This window comes from Balaenoptera ricei, chromosome 5 (genome assembly GCF_028023285.1).
Source record: "Balaenoptera ricei isolate mBalRic1 chromosome 5, mBalRic1.hap2, whole genome shotgun sequence".
Classification (NCBI taxonomy): domain Eukaryota; kingdom Metazoa; phylum Chordata; class Mammalia; order Artiodactyla; family Balaenopteridae; genus Balaenoptera; species Balaenoptera ricei.
Genome location: NC_082643.1, coordinates 19,873,601 through 19,900,043, shown reverse-complemented (window position 1 = coordinate 19,900,043; position 26,443 = coordinate 19,873,601).

Below are 26,443 nucleotides of genomic sequence, written 5' to 3'. Positions count from 1 at the left end.
CTTTCCGGGTTACGTCCCTCTTAAAGTTGAGGGTATGCATTTCTCCACAACACCTTCAGGATTGACTGTTTATAGAGTTCTTGCTGATGGTGATTCTGACTGGTGTGAGCTGATACCTCTTTGTGGTTTGAATTTGCATGTGTGTCATATTCCGTTGAAATTGACCTTTAAGCCATGTCCTTTTTAGTTTTCAAACTGTGATTACAGCTTAGTTCTTCAAAGTGTTTTCTTCAAGTATGTGTCACATTTTGGAAAATTTTGGCCATTACTTCCCTCAAGACATTTGGAGGGCACGTTTCACTTACAGCCCTGCAGTACTTGTTCATATCAAGTGACCATTAGCCCAGGCTTTACAGCTGCTTTTGCAGGTAACGGCCAGAGGGCGGCATCCTTTCTACGTTCCCCACTCGGGTAACTAGGGAAACAGACCTCCCGGCCAGCGGTGTTCCTCGCTTATAAATTACAGTGGAATGTGCCCGGGTAAACCCACAGAAGCTGCTATCTCCTTACTTTTGTCTGTTTTTTAAATTTAATTTATAGTTTTTATTGGAGTAATATTCCATTGTGTACATGGACCACTTCTTCTTGGTGCATTCCTCTGATGATGGACATTTTCATTGCTTCCGAGTGTTGGCTATGGTAAATATTGCTGGAGTGCAGGATTGCCAGCCTGTGACTTTTTGATTCTCATTTTCTCAGGAGATGGGCCCAGCAGTGGGTGTGATTGATGGACTGGTAGCTCAGTGTTTCCCTTTTCAAAGCACCTGCATTGTGTTTTCATTAGTGGCTCCTACCACGTCCCCCTTAGAGCCGAGGGTACGCATTTCTCCCCAATCCCTTCAGCATTTATTGTTTGCAGCGTCTTTGCTAATGACCATTCTGACTGCTGTGAGCTGATAGGTTTTTCTAATTGGGGCTTGCATGTCTTTAAAAATTCCTAAAATTCATCATTTTTCCACGCCTTTTCCTTTCTGTCAAAAAAAAAAAAAAACAGAAAAAAGTATGAGTACAATATACGTCTTGAATTTGTCTTCTTGGAAGGTTGCCCTGTTGTGAATTTATTGGTCGATTTTCGACCCCAGGCCTTTTTTGGAGGGCAGGTGTCATTTACAGAACTGCAAGTTTGGTGAATATATAGGGACCTTTAGCAATGGGTTTAAAGCTGCTCTTAAGAGTAACGGCCACTAGGAGACAGCATTTCTCCGTTGTCATATCTGGGTACGAGGGCAGCAGAGTCTTTCTGGAAGTCGTGTTCCTAGGTTGTAAATTAGAATGGAATGTGCTAGGAGAAACCCCCATTAGTGTAAGTCTCATTCCTTCTTGTTTTTTTTTAAATTTTGTAATCGGGGTATAGATTAGACAATTATTTATCCTAGGTTTACAATATCTGGTTCATTTGTACATGATCTATGTCTAAGCATGTACAGATCCTCTTCCCATGTAAAATATTACAGAGCGTTCCATAGACCTCCCTTGCTATCTGGTCGGTCTTTTTGGTATATGTATATAATATGAATTTGTATCTGTATAGTAACACTGATGTTCATTGATCCATTCCCCCCACCTTTCCTTTTAGATGAGCATAGTTTGTTTTCTAAGTCTGTGAGTGTCTTTGTCTGTGGAAATATGTTCATTTGTGTCAGTTATTAGATAACGCCTCTAAGTGATATCAGAGGATATAGGTCTTTTGCTTTCCGACTTACCTCATGTTTTGTGATTATCTCCAGGCTCATCTGTGGTGCCTCAAAGGGCAGTGTTTCATTGTTTTCCATGGCTAATATTCCATCGTGTACATGGACCACTTCTTTTCATCCATTCTCCTGTTGATGGACATTTTGGTAGCTTCACTGTCTTGGCTATTGTGAATAAGGCTGCAGTGCAGCTTTGGCAGCCTGTGTCTTCACGACTCTGTTCTTCTCAGGTGACAGGGCCAGTGGTCCACCCGCTGGATTGAATGGTACCACAATTTTTACTTTTCCACCAGCTCCTTTCTATTCTCATTATTGTCGGTTACCCTTTCACATCTCACCAGCAAGTAGAGGGTAGAAAGTTCTCTAAAACGTCTGCAGCGTTTATTGTTTGTAGACCTTTTCCTGACGGTCAGTCGACTGGAGAGAGTTGAAACCTTTTTGTAGATTAGATTGCATGAGTCTAGTACTTCCTGAGGTTGAGCTTTTATCCATTTTCCTTTTCTTTAAAGAGAGTGAGTCAAACTTACCTCCTCATACTATCTTCCTGAAAGATTTGCGTGTTTCGAATTTTTTTGTTCATTCCCGACCTCAGCACCATTTTTGAGTGCAGGTGTCCTTTACAGCCCCGAGTCCTTGTGAATGTTCAGTGACCATCAGCTGTGGGTTTAAAGCCGCTCTTGTGGGAAACGGCCGCAAGGCGGCAGCATTTCTCCTTTACCAAATCTGGTTACTAGGGCAACAGAGCCTTAATGGAAGTGGTGCAGTAGGTTGTAAATTAGAATGGAATGTGCCAGGAAAAAGCCCTTTATGTTTATGGCTCATTGCTTCTTGTTCGTATTGGTAACTTAATTTTTATTTTTTATCACAGCAAATTTGATTACAATGTTTGGTGTGTTCTAGGTGTGCAAGATGTGGTTCTTTCATACATATACATATATCTATTCTTCTTCGGATCCTTTTCCCATGTAGGTTATGACACAATGTTGAGTGGTCTTCTCTTGGTATTCCGTAGGCCTTTGGTGATTATATATTTCCCATGTGTTTGTATATCTCTGTTAACCCCAAAGTCGTAATGTATCTAATCCTCACACCTTCCCGTTTGGTGAACCATAAGTTTGTTGAATGAATCTGTGATTGCCTTTCTCTCTGGAAATATCTTCATTGGTATCGAATTTTAGGTAACACCTATAAGTGATATGATAGGACATGTGTCTTCCTCTTCCTCATTTACCACAAGTTGCGTGATTACTTCTAGACTCATCTATGGTGCTGCAAATGGCATTGTTTCATTTTTGCGCTAGCTAATATTCCATCTCGACATGTAGCAGTTTTTCTTTGTCCACCCATCTGTTGGTGGACTTTTTGGTTACTTCCATATCTTGGCTATTGTAATACTGTGCAGTGCACATTTGCCTGCCTGTGTCTTTCCAATTCTGTCTTCTTAGGTTATAGGTCCAGGAATGGGCCTGCTGGATCATATGGGAGCTCAATGTTTACCTTTTAAAGGCCCCTCCATTCTGTTCTCATTAGTGGCTCTTTCCGGGTTACGTCCCTCTTAAAGTTGAGGGTATGCATTTCTCCACAACACCTTCAGGATTGACTGTTTATAGAGTTCTTGCTGATGGTGATTCTGACTGGTGTGAGCTGATACCTCTTTGTGGTTTGAATTTGCATGTGTGTCATATTCCGTTGAAATTGACCTTTAAGCCATGTCCTTTTTAGTTTTCAAACTGTGATTACAGCTTAGTTCTTCAAAGTGTTTTCTTCAAGTATGTGTCACATTTTGGAAAATTTTGGCCATTACTTCCCTCAAGACATTTGGAGGGCACGTTTCACTTACAGCCCTGCAGTACTTGTTCATATCAAGTGACCATTAGCCCAGGCTTTACAGCTGCTTTTGCAGGTAACGGCCAGAGGGCGGCATCCTTTCTACGTTCCCCACTCGGGTAACTAGGGAAACAGACCTCCCGGCCAGCGGTGTTCCTCGCTTATAAATTAGAGTGGAATGTGCCCGGGTAAACCCACAGAAGCTGCTATCTCCTTACTTTTGTTTGTTTTTTAAATTTAATTTATAGTTTTTATTGGAGTAATATTCCATTGTGTACATGGACCACTTCTTCTTGGTGCATTCCTCTGATGATGGACATTTTCATTGCTTCCGAGTGTTGGCTATGGTAAATATTGCTGGAGTGCAGGATTGCCAGCCTGTGACTTTTTGATTCTCATTTTCGCAGGAGATGGGCCCAGCAGTGGGTGTGATTGATGGACTGGTAGCTCAGTGTTTCCCTTTTCAAAGCACCTGCATTGTGTTTTCATTAGTGGCTCCTACCACGTCCCCCTTAGAGCCGAGGGTACGCATTTCTCCCCAATCCCTTCAGCATTTATTGTTTGCAGCGTCTTTGCTAATGACCATTCTGACTGCTGTGAGCTGATAGGTTTTTCTAATTGGGGCTTGCATGTCTTTAAAAATTCCTAAAATTCATCATTTTTCCACGCCTTTTCCTTTCTGTCAAAAAAAAAAAAAAACAGAAAAAAGTATGAGTACAATATACGTCTTGAATTTGTCTTCTTGGAAGGTTGCCCTGTTGTGAATTTATTGGTCGATTTTCGACCCCAGGCCTTTTTTGGAGGGCAGGTGTCATTTACAGAACTGCAAGTTTGGTGAATATATAGGGACCTTTAGCAATGGGTTTAAAGCTGCTCTTAAGGGTAACGGCCACTAGGAGACAGCATTTCTCCGTTGTCATATCTGGGTACTAGGGCAGCAGAGTCTTTCTGGAAGTCGTGTTCCTAGGTTGTAAATTAGAATGGAATGTGCTAGGAGAAACCCCCATTAGTGTAAGTCTCATTCCTTCTTGTTTTTTTTTTAAATTTTTTAATCGGGGTATAGATTAGACAATTATTTATCCTAGGTTTACAATATCTGGTTCATTTGTACATGATCTATGTCTAAGCATGTACAGATCCTCTTCCCATGTAAAATATTACAGAGCGTTCCATAGACCTCCCTTGCTATCTGGTCGGTCTTTTTGGTATATGTATATAATATGAATTTGTATCTGTATAGTAACACTGATGTTCATTGATCCATTCCCCCCACCTTTCCTTTTAGATGAGCATAGTTTGTTTTCTAAGTCTGTGAGTGTCTTTGTCTGTGGAAATATGTTCATTTGTGTCAGTTATTAGATAACGCCTCTAAGTGATATCAGAGGATATAGGTCTTTTGCTTTCCGACTTACCTCATGTTTTGTGATTATCTCCAGGCTCATCTGTGGTGCCTCAAAGGGCAGTGTTTCATTGTTTTCCATGGCTAATATTCCATGGTGTACATGGACCACTTCTTTTCATCCATTCTCCTGTTGATGGACATTTTGGTAGCTTCACTGTCTTGGCTATTGTGAATAAGGCTGCAGTGCAGCTTTGGCAGCCTGTGTCTGCACGACTCTGTTCTTCTCAGGTGACAGGGCCAGTGGTCCACCCGCTGGATTGAATGGTACCACAATTTTTACTTTTCCACCAGCTCCTTTCTATTCTCATTATTGTCGGTTACCCTTTCACATCTCACCAGCAAGTAGAGGGTAGAAAGTTCTCTAAAACGTCTGCAGCGTTTATTGTTTGTAGACCTTTTCCTGACGGTCAGTCGACTGGAGAGAGTTGAAACCTTTTTGTAGATTAGATTGCATGAGTCTAGTACTTCCTGAGGTTGAGCTTTTATCCATTTTCCTTTTCTTTAAAGAGAGTGAGTCAAACTTACCTCCTCATACTATCTTCCTGAAAGATTTGCGTGTTTCGAATTTTTTTGTTCATTCCCGACCTCAGCACCATTTTTGAGTGCAGGTGTCCTTTACAGCCCCGAGTCCTTGTGAATGTTCAGTGACCATCAGCTGTGGGTTTAAAGCCGCTCTTGTGGGAAACGGCCGCAAGGCGGCAGCATTTCTCCTTTACCAAATCTGGTTACTAGGGCAACAGAGCCTTAATGGAAGTGGTGCAGTAGGTTGTAAATTAGAATGGAATGTGCCAGGAAAAAGCCCTTTATGTTTATGGCTCATTGCTTCTTGTTCGTATTGGTAACTTAATTTTTATTTTTTATCACAGCAAATTTGATTACAATGTTTGGTGTGTTCTAGGTGTGCAAGATGTGGTTCTTTCATACATATACATATATCTATTCTTCTTCGGATCCTTTTCCCATGTAGGTTATGACACAATGTTGAGTGGTCTTCTCTTGGTATTCCGTAGGCCTTTGGTGATTATATATTTCCCATGTGTTTGTATATCTCTGTTAACCCCAAAGTCGTAATGTATCTAATCCTCACACCTTTCCGTTTGGTGAACCATAAGTTTGTTGAATGAATCTGTGATTGCCTTTCTCTCTGGAAATATCTTCATTGGTATCGAATTTTAGGTAACACCTATAAGTGATATGATAGGACATGTGTCTTCCTCTTCCTCATTTACCACAAGTTGCGTGATTACTTCTAGACTCATCTATGGTGCTGCAAATGGCATTGTTTCATTTTTGCGCTAGCTAATATTCCATCTCGACATGTAGCAGTTTTTCTTTGTCCACCCATCTGTTGGTGGACTTTTTGGTTACTTCCATATCTTGGCTATTGTAATACTGTGCAGTGCACATTTGCCTGCCTGTGTCTTTCCAATTCTGTCTTCTTAGGTTATAGGTCCAGGAATGGGCCTGCTGGATCATATGGGAGCTCAATGTTTACCTTTTAAAGGCCCCTCCATTCTGTTCTCATTAGTGGCTCTTTCCGGGTTACGTCCCTCTTAAAGTTGAGGGTATGCATTTCTCCACAACACCTTCAGGATTGACTGTTTATAGAGTTCTTGCTGATGGTGATTCTGACTGGTGTGAGCTGATACCTCTTTGTGGTTTGAATTTGCATGTGTGTCATATTCCGTTGAAATTGACCTTTAAGCCATGTCCTTTTTAGTTTTCAAACTGTGATTACAGCTTAGTTCTTCAAAGTGTTTTCTTCAAGTATGTGTCACATTTTGGAAAATTTTGGCCATTACTTCCCTCAAGACATTTGGAGGGCACGTTTCACTTACAGCCCTGCAGTACTTGTTCATATCAAGTGACCATTAGCCCAGGCTTTACAGCTGCTTTTGCAGGTAACGGCCAGAGGGCGGCATCCTTTCTACGTTCCCCACTCGGGTAACTAGGGAAACAGACCTCCCGGCCAGCGGTGTTCCTCGCTTATAAATTAGAGTGGAATGTGCCCGGGTAAACCCACAGAAGCTGCTATCTCCTTACTTTTGTTTGTTTTTTAAATTTAATTTATAGTTTTTATTGGAGTAATATTCCATTGTGTACATGGACCACTTCTTCTTGGTGCATTCCTCTGATGATGGACATTTTCATTGCTTCCGAGTGTTGGCTATGGTAAATATTGCTGGAGTGCAGGATTGCCAGCCTGTGACTTTTTGATTCTCATTTTCGCAGGAGATGGGCCCAGCAGTGGGTGTGATTGATGGACTGGTAGCTCAGTGTTTCCCTTTTCAAAGCACCTGCATTGTGTTTTCATTAGTGGCTCCTACCACGTCCCCCTTAGAGCCGAGGGTACGCATTTCTCCCCAATCCCTTCAGCATTTATTGTTTGCAGCGTCTTTGCTAATGACCATTCTGACTGCTGTGAGCTGATAGGTTTTTCTAATTGGGGCTTGCATGTCTTTAAAAATTCCTAAAATTCATCATTTTTCCACGCCTTTTCCTTTCTGTCAAAAAAAAAAAAACAGAAAAAAGTATGAGTACAATATACGTCTTGAATTTGTCTTCTTGGAAGGTTGCCCTGTTGTGAATTTATTGGTCGATTTTCGACCCCAGGCCTTTTTTGGAGGGCAGGTGTCATTTACAGAACTGCAAGTTTGGTGAATATATAGGGACCTTTAGCAATGGGTTTAAAGCTGCTCTTAAGGGTAACGGCCACTAGGAGACAGCATTTCTCCGTTGTCATATCTGGGTACTAGGGCAGCAGAGTCTTTCTGGAAGTCGTGTTCCTAGGTTGTAAATTAGAATGGAATGTGCTAGGAGAAACCCCCATTAGTGTAAGTCTCATTCCTTCTTGTTTTTTTTTAAATTTTGTAATCGGGGTATAGATTAGACAATTATTTATCCTAGGTTTACAATATCTGGTTCATTTGTACATGATCTATGTCTAAGCATGTACAGATCCTCTTCCCATGTAAAATATTACAGAGCGTTCCATAGACCTCCCTTGCTATCTGGTCGGTCTTTTTGGTATATGTATATAATATGAATTTGTATCTGTATAGTAACACTGATGTTCATTGATCCATTCCCCCCACCTTTCCTTTTAGATGAGCATAGTTTGTTTTCTAAGTCTGTGAGTGTCTTTGTCTGTGGAAATATGTTCATTTGTGTCAGTTATTAGATAACGCCTCTAAGTGATATCAGAGGATATAGGTCTTTTGCTTTCCGACTTACCTCATGTTTTGTGATTATCTCCAGGCTCATCTGTGGTGCCTCAAAGGGCAGTGTTTCATTGTTTTCCATGGCTAATATTCCATGGTGTACATGGACCACTTCTTTTCATCCATTCTCCTGTTGATGGACATTTTGGTAGCTTCACTGTCTTGGCTATTGTGAATAAGGCTGCAGTGCAGCTTTGGCAGCCTGTGTCTGCACGACTCTGTTCTTCTCAGGTGACAGGGCCAGTGGTCCACCCGCTGGATTGAATGGTACCACAATTTTTACTTTTCCACCAGCTCCTTTCTATTCTCATTATTGTCGGTTACCCTTTCACATCTCACCAGCAAGTAGAGGGTAGAAAGTTCTCTAAAACGTCTGCAGCGTTTATTGTTTGTAGACCTTTTCCTGACGGTCAGTCGACTGGAGAGAGTTGAAACCTTTTTGTAGATTAGATTGCATGAGTCTAGTACTTCCTGAGGTTGAGCTTTTATCCATTTTCCTTTTCTTTAAAGAGAGTGAGTCAAACTTACCTCCTCATACTATCTTCCTGAAGGATTTGCGTGTTTCGAATTTTTTTGTTCATTCCCGACCTCAGCACCATTTTTGAGTGCAGGTGTCCTTTACAGCCCCGAGTCCTTGTGAATGTTCAGTGACCATCAGCTGTGGGTTTAAAGCCGCTCTTGTGGGAAACGGCCGCAAGGCGGCAGCATTTCTCCTTTACCAAATCTGGTTACTAGGGCAACAGAGCCTTAATGGAAGTGGTGCAGTAGGTTGTAAATTAGAATGGAATGTGCCAGGAAAAAGCCCTTTATGTTTATGGCTCATTACTTCTTGTTCGTATTGGTAACTTAATTTTTATTTTTTATCACAGCAAATTTGATTACAATGTTTGGTGTGTTCTAGGTGTGCAAGATGTGGTTCTTTCATACATATACATATATCTATTCTTCTTCAGATCCTTTTCCCATGTAGGTTATGACACAATGTTGAGTGGTCTTCTCTTGGTATTCCGTAGGCCTTTGGTGATTATATATTTCCCATGTGTTTGTATATCTCTGTTAACCCCAAAGTCGTAATGTATCTAATCCTCACACCTTTCCGTTTGGTGAACCATAAGTTTGTTGAATGAATCTGTGATTGCCTTTCTCTCTGGAAATATCTTCATTGGTATCGAATTTTAGGTAACACCTATAAGTGATATGATAGGACATGTGTCTTCCTCTTCCTCATTTACCACAAGTTGCGTGATTACTTCTAGACTCATCTATGGTGCTGCAAATGGCATTGTTTCATTTTTGCGCTAGCTAATATTCCATCTCGACATGTAGCAGTTTTTCTTTGTCCACCCATCTGTTGGTGGACTTTTTGGTTACTTCCATATCTTGGCTATTGTAATACTGTGCAGTGCACATTTGCCTGCCTGTGTCTTTCCAATTCTGTCTTCTTAGGTTATAGGTCCAGGAATGGGCCTGCTGGATCATATGGGAGCTCAATGTTTACCTTTTAAAGGCCCCTCCATTCTGTTCTCATTAGTGGCTCTTTCCGGGTTACGTCCCTCTTAAAGTTGAGGGTATGCATTTCTCCACAACACCTTCAGGATTGACTGTTTATAGAGTTCTTGCTGATGGTGATTCTGACTGGTGTGAGCTGATACCTCTTTGTGGTTTGAATTTGCATGTGTGTCATATTCCGTTGAAATTGACCTTTAAGCCATGTCCTTTTTAGTTTTCAAACTGTGATTACAGCTTAGTTCTTCAAAGTGTTTTCTTCAAGTATGTGTCACATTTTGGAAAATTTTGGCCATTACTTCCCTCAAGACATTTGGAGGGCACGTTTCACTTACAGCCCTGCAGTACTTGTTCATATCAAGTGACCATTAGCCCAGGCTTTACAGCTGCTTTTGCAGGTAACGGCCAGAGGGCGGCATCCTTTCTACGTTCCCCACTCGGGTAACTAGGGAAACAGACCTCCCGGCCAGCGGTGTTCCTCGCTTATAAATTAGAGTGGAATGTGCCCGGGTAAACCCACAGAAGCTGCTATCTCCTTACTTTTGTTTGTTTTTTAAATTTAATTTATAGTTTTTATTGGAGTAATATTCCATTGTGTACATGGACCACTTCTTCTTGGTGCATTCCTCTGATGATGGACATTTTCATTGCTTCCGAGTGTTGGCTATGGTAAATATTGCTGGAGTGCAGGATTGCCAGCCTGTGACTTTTTGATTCTCATTTTCGCAGGAGATGGGCCCAGCAGTGGGTGTGATTGATGGACTGGTAGCTCAGTGTTTCCCTTTTCAAAGCACCTGCATTGTGTTTTCATTAGTGGCTCCTACCACGTCCCCCTTAGAGCCGAGGGTACGCATTTCTCCCCAATCCCTTCAGCATTTATTGTTTGCAGCGTCTTTGCTAATGACCATTCTGACTGCTGTGAGCTGATAGGTTTTTCTAATTGGGGCTTGCATGTCTTTAAAAATTCCTAAAATTCATCATTTTTCCACGCCTTTTCCTTTCTGTCAAAAAAAAAAAAAACAGAAAAAAGTATGAGTACAATATACGTCTTGAATTTGTCTTCTTGGAAGGTTGCCCTGTTGTGAATTTATTGGTCGATTTTCGACCCCAGGCCTTTTTTGGAGGGCAGGTGTCATTTACAGAACTGCAAGTTTGGTGAATATATAGGGACCTTTAGCAATGGGTTTAAAGCTGCTCTTAAGGGTAACGGCCACTAGGAGACAGCATTTCTCCGTTGTCATATCTGGGTACTAGGGCAGCAGAGTCTTTCTGGAAGTCGTGTTCCTAGGTTGTAAATTAGAATGGAATGTGCTAGGAGAAACCCCCATTAGTGTAAGTCTCATTCCTTCTTGTTTTTTTTTAAATTTTGTAATCGGGGTATAGATTAGACAATTATTTATCCTAGGTTTACAATATCTGGTTCATTTGTACATGATCTATGTCTAAGCATGTACAGATCCTCTTCCCATGTAAAATATTACAGAGCGTTCCATAGACCTCCCTTGCTATCTGGTCGGTCTTTTTGGTATATGTATATAATATGAATTTGTATCTGTATAGTAACACTGATGTTCATTGATCCATTCCCCCCACCTTTCCTTTTAGATGAGCATAGTTTGTTTTCTAAGTCTGTGAGTGTCTTTGTCTGTGGAAATATGTTCATTTGTGTCAGTTATTAGATAACGCCTCTAAGTGATATCAGAGGATATAGGTCTTTTGCTTTCCGACTTACCTCATGTTTTGTGATTATCTCCAGGCTCATCTGTGGTGCCTCAAAGGGCAGTGTTTCATTGTTTTCCATGGCTAATATTCCATGGTGTACATGGACCACTTCTTTTCATCCATTCTCCTGTTGATGGACATTTTGGTAGCTTCACTGTCTTGGCTATTGTGAATAAGGCTGCAGTGCAGCTTTGGCAGCCTGTGTCTTCACGACTCTGTTCTTCTCAGGTGACAGGGCCAGTGGTCCACCCGCTGGATTGAATGGTACCACAATTTTTACTTTTCCACCAGCTCCTTTCTATTCTCATTATTGTCGGTTACCCTTTCACATCTCACCAGCAAGTAGAGGGTAGAAAGTTCTCTAAAACGTCTGCAGCGTTTATTGTTTGTAGACCTTTTCCTGACGGTCAGTCGACTGGAGAGAGTTGAAACCTTTTTGTAGATTAGATTGCATGAGTCTAGTACTTCCTGAGGTTGAGCTTTTATCCATTTTCCTTTTCTTTAAAGAGAGTGAGTCAAACTTACCTCCTCATACTATCTTCCTGAAGGATTTGCGTGTTTCGAATTTTTTTGTTCATTCCCGACCTCAGCACCATTTTTGAGTGCAGGTGTCCTTTACAGCCCCGAGTCCTTGTGAATGTTCAGTGACCATCAGCTGTGGGTTTAAAGCCGCTCTTGTGGGAAACGGCCGCAAGGCGGCAGCATTTCTCCTTTACCAAATCTGGTTACTAGGGCAACAGAGCCTTAATGGAAGTGGTGCAGTAGGTTGTAAATTAGAATGGAATGTGCCAGGAAAAAGCCCTTTATGTTTATGGCTCATTACTTCTTGTTCGTATTGGTAACTTAATTTTTATTTTTTATCACAGCAAATTTGATTACAATGTTTGGTGTGTTCTAGGTGTGCAAGATGTGGTTCTTTCATACATATACATATATCTATTCTTCTTCGGATCCTTTTCCCATGTAGGTTATGACACAATGTTGAGTGGTCTTCTCTTGGTATTCCGTAGGCCTTTGGTGATTATATATTTCCCATGTGTTTGTATATCTCTGTTAACCCCAAAGTCGTAATGTATCTAATCCTCACACCTTTCCGTTTGGTGAACCATAAGTTTGTTGAATGAATCTGTGATTGCCTTTCTCTCTGGAAATATCTTCATTGGTATCGAATTTTAGGTAACACCTATAAGTGATATGATAGGACATGTGTCTTCCTCTTCCTCATTTACCACAAGTTGCGTGATTACTTCTAGACTCATCTATGGTGCTGCAAATGGCATTGTTTCATTTTTGCCCTAGCTAATATTCCATCTCGACATGTAGCAGTTTTTCTTTGTCCACCCATCTGTTGGTGGACTTTTTGGTTACTTCCATATCTTGGCTATTGTAATACTGTGCAGTGCACATTTGCCTGCCTGTGTCTTTCCAATTCTGTCTTCTTAGGTTATAGGTCCAGGAATGGGCCTGCTGGATCATATGGGAGCTCAATGTTTACCTTTTAAAGGCCCCTCCATTCTGTTCTCATTAGTGGCTCTTTCCGGGTTACGTCCCTCTTAAAGTTGAGGGTATGCATTTCTCCACAACACCTTCAGGATTGACTGTTTATAGAGTTCTTGCTGATGGTGATTCTGACTGGTGTGAGCTGATACCTCTTTGTGGTTTGAATTTGCATGTGTGTCATATTCCGTTGAAATTGACCTTTAAGCCATGTCCTTTTTAGTTTTCAAACTGTGATTACAGCTTAGTTCTTCAAAGTGTTTTCTTCAAGTATGTGTCACATTTTGGAAAATTTTGGCCATTACTTCCCTCAAGACATTTGGAGGGCACGTTTCACTTACAGCCCTGCAGTACTTGTTCATATCAAGTGACCATTAGCCCAGGCTTTACAGCTGCTTTTGCAGGTAACGGCCAGAGGGCGGCATCCTTTCTACGTTCCCCACTCGGGTAACTAGGGAAACAGACCTCCCGGCCAGCGGTGTTCCTCGCTTATAAATTAGAGTGGAATGTGCCCGGGTAAACCCACAGAAGCTGCTATCTCCTTACTTTTGTTTGTTTTTTAAATTTAATTTATAGTTTTTATTGGAGTAATATTCCATTGTGTACATGGACCACTTCTTCTTGGTGCATTCCTCTGATGATGGACATTTTCATTGCTTCCGAGTGTTGGCTATGGTAAATATTGCTGGAGTGCAGGATTGCCAGCCTGTGACTTTTTGATTCTCATTTTCGCAGGAGATGGGCCCAGCAGTGGGTGTGATTGATGGACTGGTAGCTCAGTGTTTCCCTTTTCAAAGCACCTGCATTGTGTTTTCATTAGTGGCTCCTACCACGTCCCCCTTAGAGCCGAGGGTACGCATTTCTCCCCAATCCCTTCAGCATTTATTGTTTGCAGCGTCTTTGCTAATGACCATTCTGACTGCTGTGAGCTGATAGGTTTTTCTAATTGGGGCTTGCATGTCTTTAAAAATTCCTAAAATTCATCATTTTTCCACGCCTTTTCCTTTCTGTCAAAAAAAAAAAAAACAACAGAAAAAAGTATGAGTACAATATACGTCTTGAATTTGTCTTCTTGGAAGGTTGCCCTGTTGTGAATTTATTGGTCGATTTTCGACCCCAGGCCTTTTTTGGAGGGCAGGTGTCATTTACAGAACTGCAAGTTTGGTGAATATATAGGGACCTTTAGCAATGGGTTTAAAGCTGCTCTTAAGGGTAACGGCCACTAGGAGACAGCATTTCTCCGTTGTCATATCTGGGTACTAGGGCAGCAGAGTCTTTCTGGAAGTCGTGTTCCTAGGTTGTAAATTAGAATGGAATGTGCTAGGAGAAACCCCCATTAGTGTAAGTCTCATTCCTTCTTGTTTTTTTTTTAAATTTTGTAATCGGGGTATAGATTAGACAATTATTTATCCTAGGTTTACAATATCTGGTTCATTTGTACATGATCTATGTCTAAGCATGTACAGATCCTCTTCCCATGTAAAATATTACAGAGCGTTCCATAGACCTCCCTTGCTATCTGGTCGGTCTTTTTGGTATATGTATATAATATGAATTTGTATCTGTATAGTAACACTGATGTTCATTGATCCATTCCCCCCACCTTTCCTTTTAGATGAGCATAGTTTGTTTTCTAAGTCTGTGAGTGTCTTTGTCTGTGGAAATATGTTCATTTGTGTCAGTTATTAGATAACGCCTCTAAGTGATATCAGAGGATATAGGTCTTTTGCTTTCCGACTTACCTCATGTTTTGTGATTATCTCCAGGCTCATCTGTGGTGCCTCAAAGGGCAGTGTTTCATTGTTTTCCATGGCTAATATTCCATGGTGTACATGGACCACTTCTTTTCATCCATTCTCCTGTTGATGGACATTTTGGTAGCTTCACTGTCTTGGCTATTGTGAATAAGGCTGCAGTGCAGCTTTGGCAGCCTGTGTCTTCACGACTCTGTTCTTCTCAGGTGACAGGGCCAGTGGTCCACCCGCTGGATTGAATGGTACCACAATTTTTACTTTTCCACCAGCTCCTTTCTATTCTCATTATTGTCGGTTACCCTTTCACATCTCACCAGCAAGTAGAGGGTAGAAAGTTCTCTAAAACGTCTGCAGCGTTTATTGTTTGTAGACCTTTTCCTGACGGTCAGTCGACTGGAGAGAGTTGAAACCTTTTTGTAGATTAGATTGCATGAGTCTAGTACTTCCTGAGGTTGAGCTTTTATCCATTTTCCTTTTCTTTAAAGAGAGTGAGTCAAACTTACCTCCTCATACTATCTTCCTGAAAGATTTGCGTGTTTCGAATTTTTTTGTTCATTCCCGACCTCAGCACCATTTTTGAGTGCAGGTGTCCTTTACAGCCCCGAGTCCTTGTGAATGTTCAGTGACCATCAGCTGTGGGTTTAAAGCCGCTCTTGTGGGAAACGGCCGCAAGGCGGCAGCATTTCTCCTTTACCAAATCTGGTTACTAGGGCAACAGAGCCTTAATGGAAGTGGTGCAGTAGGTTGTAAATTAGAATGGAATGTGCCAGGAAAAAGCCCTTTATGTTTATGGCTCATTACTTCTTGTTCGTATTGGTAACTTAATTTTTATTTTTTATCACAGCAAATTTGATTACAATGTTTGGTGTGTTCTAGGTGTGCAAGATGTGGTTCTTTCATACATATACATATATCTATTCTTCTTCGGATCCTTTTCCCATGTAGGTTATGACACAATGTTGAGTGGTCTTCTCTTGGTATTCCGTAGGCCTTTGGTGATTATATATTTCCCATGTGTTTGTATATCTCTGTTAACCCCAAAGTCGTAATGTATCTAATCCTCACACCTTTCCGTTTGGTGAACCATAAGTTTGTTGAATGAATCTGTGATTGCCTTTCTCTCTGGAAATATCTTCATTGGTATCGAATTTTAGGTAACACCTATAAGTGATATGATAGGACATGTGTCTTCCTCTTCCTCATTTACCACAAGTTGCGTGATTACTTCTAGACTCATCTATGGTGCTGCAAATGGCATTGTTTCATTTTTGCGCTAGCTAATATTCCATCTCGACATGTAGCAGTTTTTCTTTGTCCACCCATCTGTTGGTGGACTTTTTGGTTACTTCCATATCTTGGCTATTGTAATACTGTGCAGTGCACATTTGCCTGCCTGTGTCTTTCCAATTCTGTCTTCTTAGGTTATAGGTCCAGGAATGGGCCTGCTGGATCATATGGGAGCTCAATGTTTACCTTTTAAAGGCCCCTCCATTCTGTTCTCATTAGTGGCTCTTTCCGGGTTACGTCCCTCTTAAAGTTGAGGGTATGCATTTCTCCACAACACCTTCAGGATTGACTGTTTATAGAGTTCTTGCTGATGGTGATTCTGACTGGTGTGAGCTGATACCTCTTTGTGGTTTGAATTTGCATGTGTGTCATATTCCGTTGAAATTGACCTTTAAGCCATGTCCTTTTTAGTTTTCAAACTGTGATTACAGCTTAGTTCTTCAAAGTGTTTTCTTCAAGTATGTGTCACATTTTGGAAAATTTTGGCCATTACTTCCCTCAAGACATTTGGAGGGCACGTTTCACTTACAGCCCTGCAGTACTTGTTCATATCAAGTGACCATTAGCCCAGGCTTTACAGCTGCTTTTGCAGGTAACGGCCAGAGGGCGGCATCCTTTCTACGTTCCCCACTCGGGTAACTAGGGAAACAGACCTCCCGGCCAGCGGTGTTCCTCGCTTATAAATTAGAGTGGAATGTGCCCGGGTAAACCCACAGAAGCTGCTATCTCCTTACTTTTGTTTGTTTTTTAAATTTAATTTATAGTTTTTATTGGAGTAATATTCCATTGTGTACATGGACCACTTCTTCTTGGTGCATTCCTCTGATGATGGACATTTTCATTGCTTCCGAGTGTTGGCTATGGTAAATATTGCTGGAGTGCAGGATTGCCAGCCTGTGACTTTTTGATTCTCATTTTCGCAGGAGATGGGCCCAGCAGTGGGTGTGATTGATGGACTGGTAGCTCAGTGTTTCCCTTTTCAAAGCACCTGCATTGTGTTTTCATTAGTGGCTCCTACCACGTCCCCCTTAGAGCCGAGGGTACGCATTTCTCCCCAATCCCTTCAGCATTTATTGTTTGCAGCGTCTTTGCTAATGACCATTCTGACTGCTGTGAGCTGATAGGTTTTTCTAATTGGGGCTTGCATGTCTTTAAAAATTCCTAAAATTCATCATTTTTCCACGCCTTTTCCTTTCTGTCAAAAAAAAAAAAAACAGAAAAAAGTATGAGTACAATATACGTCTTGAATTTGTCTTCTTGGAAGGTTGCCCTGTTGTGAATTTATTGGTCGATTTTCGACCCCAGGCCTTTTTTGGAGGGCAGGTGTCATTTACAGAACTGCAAGTTTGGTGAATATATAGGGACCTTTAGCAATGGGTTTAAAGCTGCTCTTAAGGGTAACGGCCACTAGGAGACAGCATTTCTCCGTTGTCATATCTGGGTACTAGGGCAGCAGAGTCTTTCTGGAAGTCGTGTTCCTAGGTTGTAAATTAGAATGGAATGTGCTAAGAGAAACCCCCATTAGTGTAAGTCTCATTCCTTCTTGTTTTTTTTTAAATTTTGTAATCGGGGTATAGATTAGACAATTATTTATCCTAGGTTTACAATATCTGGTTCATTTGTACATGATCTATGTCTAAGCATGTACAGATCCTCTTCCCATGTAAAATATTACAGAGCGTTCCATAGACCTCCCTTGCTATCTGGTCGGTCTTTTTGGTATATGTATATAATATGAATTTGTATCTGTATAGTAACACTGATGTTCATTGATCCATTCCCCCCACCTTTCCTTTTAGATGAGCATAGTTTGTTTTCTAAGTCTGTGAGTGTCTTTGTCTGTGGAAATATGTTCATTTGTGTCAGTTATTAGATAACGCCTCTAAGTGATATCAGAGGATATAGGTCTTTTGCTTTCCGACTTACCTCATGTTTTGTGATTATCTCCAGGCTCATCTGTGGTGCCTCAAAGGGCAGTGTTTCATTGTTTTCCATGGCTAATATTCCATGGTGTACATGGACCACTTCTTTTCATCCATTCTCCTGTTGATGGACATTTTGGTAGCTTCACTGTCTTGGCTATTGTGAATAAGGCTGCAGTGCAGCTTTGGCAGCCTGTGTCTTCACGACTCTGTTCTTCTCAGGTGACAGGGCCAGTGGTCCACCCGCTGGATTGAATGGTACCACAATTTTTACTTTTCCACCAGCTCCTTTCTATTCTCATTATTGTCGGTTACCCTTTCACATCTCACCAGCAAGTAGAGGGTAGAAAGTTCTCTAAAACGTCTGCAGCGTTTATTGTTTGTAGACCTTTTCCTGACGGTCAGTCGACTGGAGAGAGTTGAAACCTTTTTGTAGATTAGATTGCATGAGTCTAGTACTTCCTGAGGTTGAGCTTTTATCCATTTTCCTTTTCTTTAAAGAGAGTGAGTCAAACTTACCTCCTCATACTATCTTCCTGAAAGATTTGCGTGTTTCGAATTTTTTTGTTCATTCCCGACCTCAGCACCATTTTTGAGTGCAGGTGTCCTTTACAGCCCCGAGTCCTTGTGAATGTTCAGTGACCATCAGCTGTGGGTTTAAAGCTGCTCTTGTGGGAAACGGCCGCAAGGCGGCAGCATTTCTCCTTTACCAAATCTGGTTACTAGGGCAACAGAGCCTTAATGGAAGTGGTGCAGTAGGTTGTAAATTAGAATGGAATGTGCCAGGAAAAAGCCCTTTATGTTTATGGCTCATTACTTCTTGTTCGTATTGGTAACTTAATTTTTATTTTTTATCACAGCAAATTTGATTACAATGTTTGGTGTGTTCTAGGTGTGCAAGATGTGGTTCTTTCATACATATACATATATCTATTCTTCTTCGGATCCTTTTCCCATGTAGGTTATGACACAATGTTGAGTGGTCTTCTCTTGGTATTCCGTAGGCCTTTGGTGATTATATATTTCCCATGTGTTTGTATATCTCTGTTAACCCCAAAGTCGTAATGTATCTAATCCTCACACCTTTCCGTTTGGTGAACCATAAGTTTGTTGAATGAATCTGTGATTGCCTTTCTCTCTGGAAATATCTTCATTGGTATCGAATTTTAGGTAACACCTATAAGTGATATGATAGGACATGTGTCTTTCTCTTCCTCATTTACCACAAGTTGCGTGATTACTTCTAGACTCATCTATGGTGCTGCAAATGGCATTGTTTCATTTTTGCGCTAGCTAATATTCCATCTCGACATGTAGCAGTTTTTCTTTGTCCACCCATCTGTTGGTGGACTTTTTGGTTACTTCCATATCTTGGCTATTGTAATACTGTGCAGTGCACATTTGCCTGCCTGTGTCTTTCCAATTCTGTCTTCTTAGGTTATAGGTCCAGGAATGGGCCTGCTGGATCATATGGGAGCTCAATGTTTACCTTTTAAAGGCCCCTCCATTCTGTTCTCATTAGTGGCTCTTTCCGGGTTACGTCCCTCTTAAAGTTGAGGGTATGCATTTCTCCACAACACCTTCAGGATTGACTGTTTATAGAGTTCTTGCTGATGGTGATTCTGACTGGTGTGAGCTGATACCTCTTTGTGGTTTGAATTTGCATGTGTGTCATATTCCGTTGAAATTGACCTTTAAGCCATGTCCTTTTTAGTTTTCAAACTGTGATTACAGCTTAGTTCTTCAAAGTGTTTTCTTCAAGTATGTGTCACATTTTGGAAAATTTTGGCCATTACTTCCCTCAAGACATTTGGAGGGCACGTTTCACTTACAGCCCTGCAGTACTTGTTCATATCAAGTGACCATTAGCCCAGGCTTTACAGCTGCTTTTGCAGGTAACGGCCAGAGGGCGGCATCCTTTCTACGTTCCCCACTCGGGTAACTAGGGAAACAGACCTCCCGGCCAGCGGTGTTCCTCGCTTATAAATTAGAGTGGAATGTGCCCGGGTAAACCCACAGAAGCTGCTATCTCCTTACTTTTGTTTGTTTTTTAAATTTAATTTATAGTTTTTATTGGAGTAATATTCCATTGTGTACATGGACCACTTCTTCTTGGTGCATTCCTCTGATGATGGACATTTTCATTGCTTCCGAGTGTTGGCTATGGTAAATATTGCTGGAGTGCAGGATTGCCAGCCTGTGACTTTTTGATTCTCATTTTCGCAGGAGATGGGCCCAGCAGTGGGTGTGATTGATGGACTGGTAGCTCAGTGTTTCCCTTTTCAAAGCACCTGCATTGTGTTTTCATTAGTGGCTCCTACCACGTCCCCCTTAGAGCCGAGGGTACGCATTTCTCCCCAATCCCTTCAGCATTTATTGTTTGCAGCGTCTTTGCTAATGACCATTCTGACTGCTGTGAGCTGATAGGTTTTTCTAATTGGGGCTTGCATGTCTTTAAAAATTCCTAAAATTCATCATTTTTCCACGCCTTTTCCTTTCTGTCAAAAAAAAAAAAAACAGAAAAAAGTATGAGTACAATATACGTCTTGAATTTGTCTTCTTGGAAGGTTGCCCTGTTGTGAATTTATTGGTCGATTTTCGACCCCAGGCCTTTTTTGGAGGGCAGGTGTCATTTACAGAACTGCAAGTTTGGTGAATATATAGGGACCTTTAGCAATGGGTTTAAAGCTGCTCTTAAGGGTAACGGCCACTAGGAGACAGCATTTCTCCGTTGTCATATCTGGGTACTAGGGCAGCAGAGTCTTTCTGGAAGTCGTGTTCCTAGGTTGTAAATTAGAATGGAATGTGCTAGGAGAAACCCCCATTAGTGTAAGTCTCATTCCTTCTTGTTTTTTTTTAAATTTTGTAATCGGGGTATAGATTAGACAATTATTTATCCTAGGTTTACAATATCTGGTTCATTTGTACATGATCTATGTCTAAGCATGTACAGATCCTCTTCCCATGTAAAATATTACAGAGCGTTCCATAGACCTCCCTTGCTATCTGGTCGGTCTTTTTGGTATATGTATATAATATGAATTTGTATCTGTATAGTAACACTGATGTTCATTGATCCATTCCCCCCACCTTTCCTTTTAGATGAGCATAGTTTGTTTTCTAAGTCTGTGAGTGTCTTTGTCTGTGGAAATATGTTCATTTGTGTCAGTTATTAGATAACGCCTCTAAGTGATATCAGAGGATATAGGTCTTTTGCTTTCCGACTTACCTCATGTTTTGTGATTATCTCCAGGCTCATCTGTGGTGCCTCAAAGGGCAGTGTTTCATTGTTTTCCATGGCTAATATTCCATGGTGTACATGGACCACTTCTTTTCATCCATTCTCCTGTTGATGGACATTTTGGTAGCTTCACTGTCTTGGCTATTGTGAATAAGGCTGCAGTGCAGCTTTGGCAGCCTGTGTCTTCACGACTCTGTTCTTCTCAGGTGACAGGGCCAGTGGTCCACCCGCTGGATTGAATGGTACCACAATTTTTACTTTTCCACCAGCTCCTTTCTATTCTCATTATTGTCGGTTACCCTTTCACATCTCACCAGCAAGTAGAGGGTAGAAAGTTCTCTAAAACGTCTGCAGCGTTTATTGTTTGTAGACCTTTTCCTGACGGTCAGTCGACTGGAGAGAGTTGAAACCTTTTTGTAGATTAGATTGCATGAGTCTAGTACTTCCTGAGGTTGAGCTTTTATCCATTTTCCTTTTCTTTAAAGAGAGTGAGTCAAACTTACCTCCTCATACTATCTTCCTGAAAGATTTGCGTGTTTCGAATTTTTTTGTTCATTCCCGACCTCAGCACCATTTTTGAGTGCAGGTGTCCTTTACAGCCCCGAGTCCTTGTGAATGTTCAGTGACCATCAGCTGTGGGTTTAAAGCCGCTCTTGTGGGAAACGGCCGCAAGGCGGCAGCATTTCTCCTTTACCAAATCTGGTTACTAGGGCAACAGAGCCTTAATGGAAGTGGTGCAGTAGGTTGTAAATTAGAATGGAATGTGCCAGGAAAAAGCCCTTTATGTTTATGGCTCATTACTTCTTGTTCGTATTGGTAACTTAATTTTTATTTTTTATCACAGCAAATTTGATTACAATGTTTGGTGTGTTCTAGGTGTGCAAGATGTGGTTCTTTCATACATATACATATATCTATTCTTCTTCGGATCCTTTTCCCATGTAGGTTATGACACAATGTTGAGTGGTCTTCTCTTGGTATTCCGTAGGCCTTTGGTGATTATATATTTCCCATGTGTTTGTATATCTCTGTTAACCCCAAAGTCGTAATGTATCTAATCCTCACACCTTTCCGTTTGGTGAACCATAAGTTTGTTGAATGAATCTGTGATTGCCTTTCTCTCTGGAAATATCTTCATTGGTATCGAATTTTAGGTAACACCTATAAGTGATATGATAGGACATGTGTCTTCCTCTTCCTCATTTACCACAAGTTGCGTGATTACTTCTAGACTCATCTATGGTGCTGCAAATGGCATTGTTTCATTTTTGCGCTAGCTAGTATTCCATCTCGACATGTAGCAGTTTTTCTTTGTCCACCCATCTGTTGGTGGACTTTTTGGTTACTTCCATATCTTGGCTATTGTAATACTGTGCAGTGCACATTTGCCTGCCTGTGTCTTTCCAATTCTGTCTTCTTAGGTTATAGGTCCAGGAATGGGCCTGCTGGATCATATGGGAGCTCAATGTTTACCTTTTAAAGGCCCCTCCATTCTGTTCTCATTAGTGGCTCTTTCCGGGTTACGTCCCTCTTAAAGTTGAGGGTATGCATTTCTCCACAACACCTTCAGGATTGACTGTTTATAGAGTTCTTGCTGATGGTGATTCTGACTGGTGTGAGCTGATACCTCTTTGTGGTTTGAATTTGCATGTGTGTCATATTCCGTTGAAATTGACCTTTAAGCCATGTCCTTTTTAGTTTTCAAACTGTGATTACAGCTTAGTTCTTCAAAGTGTTTTCTTCAAGTATGTGTCACATTTTGGAAAATTTTGGCCATTACTTCCCTCAAGACATTTGGAGGGCACGTTTCACTTACAGCCCTGCAGTACTTGTTCATATCAAGTGACCATTAGCCCAGGCTTTACAGCTGCTTTTGCAGGTAACGGCCAGAGGGCGGCATCCTTTCTACGTTCCCCACTCGGGTAACTAGGGAAACAGACCTCCCGGCCAGCGGTGTTCCTCGCTTATAAATTACAGTGGAATGTGCCCGGGTAAACCCACAGAAGCTGCTATCTCCTTACTTTTGTTTGTTTTTTAAATTTAATTTATAGTTTTTATTGGAGTAATATTCCATTGTGTACATGGACCACTTCTTCTTGGTGCATTCCTCTGATGATGGACATTTTCATTGCTTCCGAGTGTTGGCTATGGTAAATATTGCTGGAGTGCAGGATTGCCAGCCTGTGACTTTTTGATTCTCATTTTCTCAGGAGATGGGCCCAGCAGTGGGTGTGATTGATGGACTGGTAGCTCAGTGTTTCCCTTTTCAAAGCACCTGCATTGTGTTTTCATTAGTGGCTCCTACCACGTCCCCCTTAGAGCCGAGGGTACGCATTTCTCCCCAATCCCTTCAGCATTTATTGTTTGCAGCGTCTTTGCTAATGACCATTCTGACTGCTGTGAGCTGATAGGTTTTTCTAATTGGGGCTTGCATGTCTTTAAAAATTCCTAAAATTCATCATTTTTCCACGCCTTTTCCTTTCTGTCAAAAAAAAAAAAAACAGAAAAAAGTATGAGTACAATATACGTCTTGAATTTGTCTTCTTGGAAGGTTGCCCTGTTGTGAATTTATTGGTCGATTTTCGACCCCAGGCCTTTTTTGGAGGGCAGGTGTCATTTACAGAACTGCAAGTTTGGTGAATATATAGGGACCTTTAGCAATGGGTTTAAAGCTGCTCTTAAGGGTAACGGCCACTAGGAGACAGCATTTCTCCGTTGTCATATCTGGGTACGAGGGCAGCAGAGTCTTTCTGGAAGTCGTGTTCCTAGGTTGTAAATTAGAATGGAATGTGCTAGGAGAAACCCCCATTAGTGTAAGTCTCATTCCTTCTTGTTTTTTTTTAAATTTTGTAATCGGGGTATAGATTAGACAATTATTTATCCTAGGTTTACAATATCTGGTTCATTTGTACATGATCTATGTCTAAGCATGTACAGATCCTCTTCCCATGTAAAATATTACAGAGCGTTCCATAGACCTCCCTTGCTATCTGGTCGGTCTTTTTGGTATATGTATATAATATGAATTTGTATCTGTATAGTAACACTGATGTTCATTGATCCATTCCCCCCACCTTTCCTTTTAGATGAGCATAGTTTGTTTTCTAAGTCTGTGAGTGTCTTTGTCTGTGGAAATATGTTCATTTGTGTCAGTTATTAGATAACGCCTCTAAGTGATATCAGAGGATATAGGTCTTTTGCTTTCCGACTTACCTCATGTTTTGTGATTATCTCCAGGCTCATCTGTGGTGCCTCAAAGGGCAGTGTTTCATTGTTTTCCATGGCTAATATTCCATGGTGTACATGGACCACTTCTTTTCATCCATTCTCCTGTTGATGGACATTTTGGTAGCTTCACTGTCTTGGCTATTGTGAATAAGGCTGCAGTGCAGCTTTGGCAGCCTGTGTCTTCACGACTCTGTTCTTCTCAGGTGACAGGGCCAGTGGTCCACCCGCTGGATTGAATGGTACCACAATTTTTACTTTTCCACCAGCTCCTTTCTATTCTCATTATTGTCGGTTACCCTTTCACATCTCACCAGCAAGTAGAGGGTAGAAAGTTCTCTAAAACGTCTGCAGCGTTTATTGTTTGTAGACCTTTTCCTGACGGTCAGTCGACTGGAGAGAGTTGAAACCTTTTTGTAGATTAGATTGCATGAGTCTAGTACTTCCTGAGGTTGAGCTTTTATCCATTTTCCTTTTCTTTAAAGAGAGTGAGTCAAACTTACCTCCTCATACTATCTTCCTGAAAGATTTGCGTGTTTCGAATTTTTTTGTTCATTCCCGACCTCAGCACCATTTTTGAGTGCAGGTGTCCTTTACAGCCCCGAGTCCTTGTGAATGTTCAGTGACCATCAGCTGTGGGTTTAAAGCCGCTCTTGTGGGAAACGGCCGCAAGGCGGCAGCATTTCTCCTTTACCAAATCTGGTTACTAGGGCAACAGAGCCTTAATGGAAGTGGTGCAGTAGGTTGTAAATTAGAATGGAATGTGCCAGGAAAAAGCCCTTTATGTTTATGGCTCATTACTTCTTGTTCGTATTGGTAACTTAATTTTTATTTTTTATCACAGCAAATTTGATTACAATGTTTGGTGTGTTCTAGGTGTGCAAGATGTGGTTCTTTCATACATATACATATATCTATTCTTCTTCGGATCCTTTTCCCATGTAGGTTATGACACAATGTTGAGTGGTCTTCTCTTGGTATTCCGTAGGCCTTTGGTGATTATATATTTCCCATGTGTTTGTATATCTCTGTTAACCCCAAAGTCGTAATGTATCTAATCCTCACACCTTTCCGTTTGGTGAACCATAAGTTTGTTGAATGAATCTGTGATTGCCTTTCTCTCTGGAAACATCTTCATTGGTATCGAATTTTAGGTAACACCTATAAGTGATATGATAGGACATGTGTCTTTCTCTTCCTCATTTACCACAAGTTGCGTGATTACTTCTAGACTCATCTATGGTGCTGCAAATGGCATTGTTTCATTTTTGCGCTAGCTAATATTCCATCTCGACATGTAGCAGTTTTTCTTTGTCCACCCATCTGTTGGTGGACTTTTTGGTTACTTCCATATCTTGGCTATTGTAATACTGTGCAGTGCACATTTGCCTGCCTGTGTCTTTCCAATTCTGTCTTCTTAGGTTATAGGTCCAGGAATGGGCCTGCTGGATCATATGGGAGCTCAATGTTTACCTTTTAAAGGCCCCTCCATTCTGTTCTCATTAGTGGCTCTTTCCGGGTTACGTCCCTCTTAAAGTTGAGGGTATGCATTTCTCCACAACACCTTCAGGATTGACTGTTTATAGAGTTCTTGCTGATGGTGATTCTGACTGGTGTGAGCTGATACCTCTTTGTGGTTTGAATTTGCATGTGTGTCATATTCCGTTGAAATTGACCTTTAAGCCATGTCCTTTTTAGTTTTCAAACTGTGATTACAGCTTAGTTCTTCAAAGTGTTTTCTTCAAGTATGTGTCACATTTTGGAAAATTTTGGCCATTACTTCCCTCAAGACATTTGGAGGGCACGTTTCACTTACAGCCCTGCAGTACTTGTTCATATCAAGTGACCATTAGCCCAGGCTTTACAGCTGCTTTTGCAGGTAACGGCCAGAGGGCGGCATCCTTTCTACGTTCCCCACTCGGGTAACTAGGGAAACAGACCTCCCGGCCAGCGGTGTTCCTCGCTTATAAATTAGAGTGGAATGTGCCCGGGTAAACCCACAGAAGCTGCTATCTCCTTACTTTTGTTTGTTTTTTAAATTTAATTTATAGTTTTTATTGGAGTAATATTCCATTGTGTACATGGACCACTTCTTCTTGGTGCATTCCTCTGATGATGGACATTTTCATTGCTTCCGAGTGTTGGCTA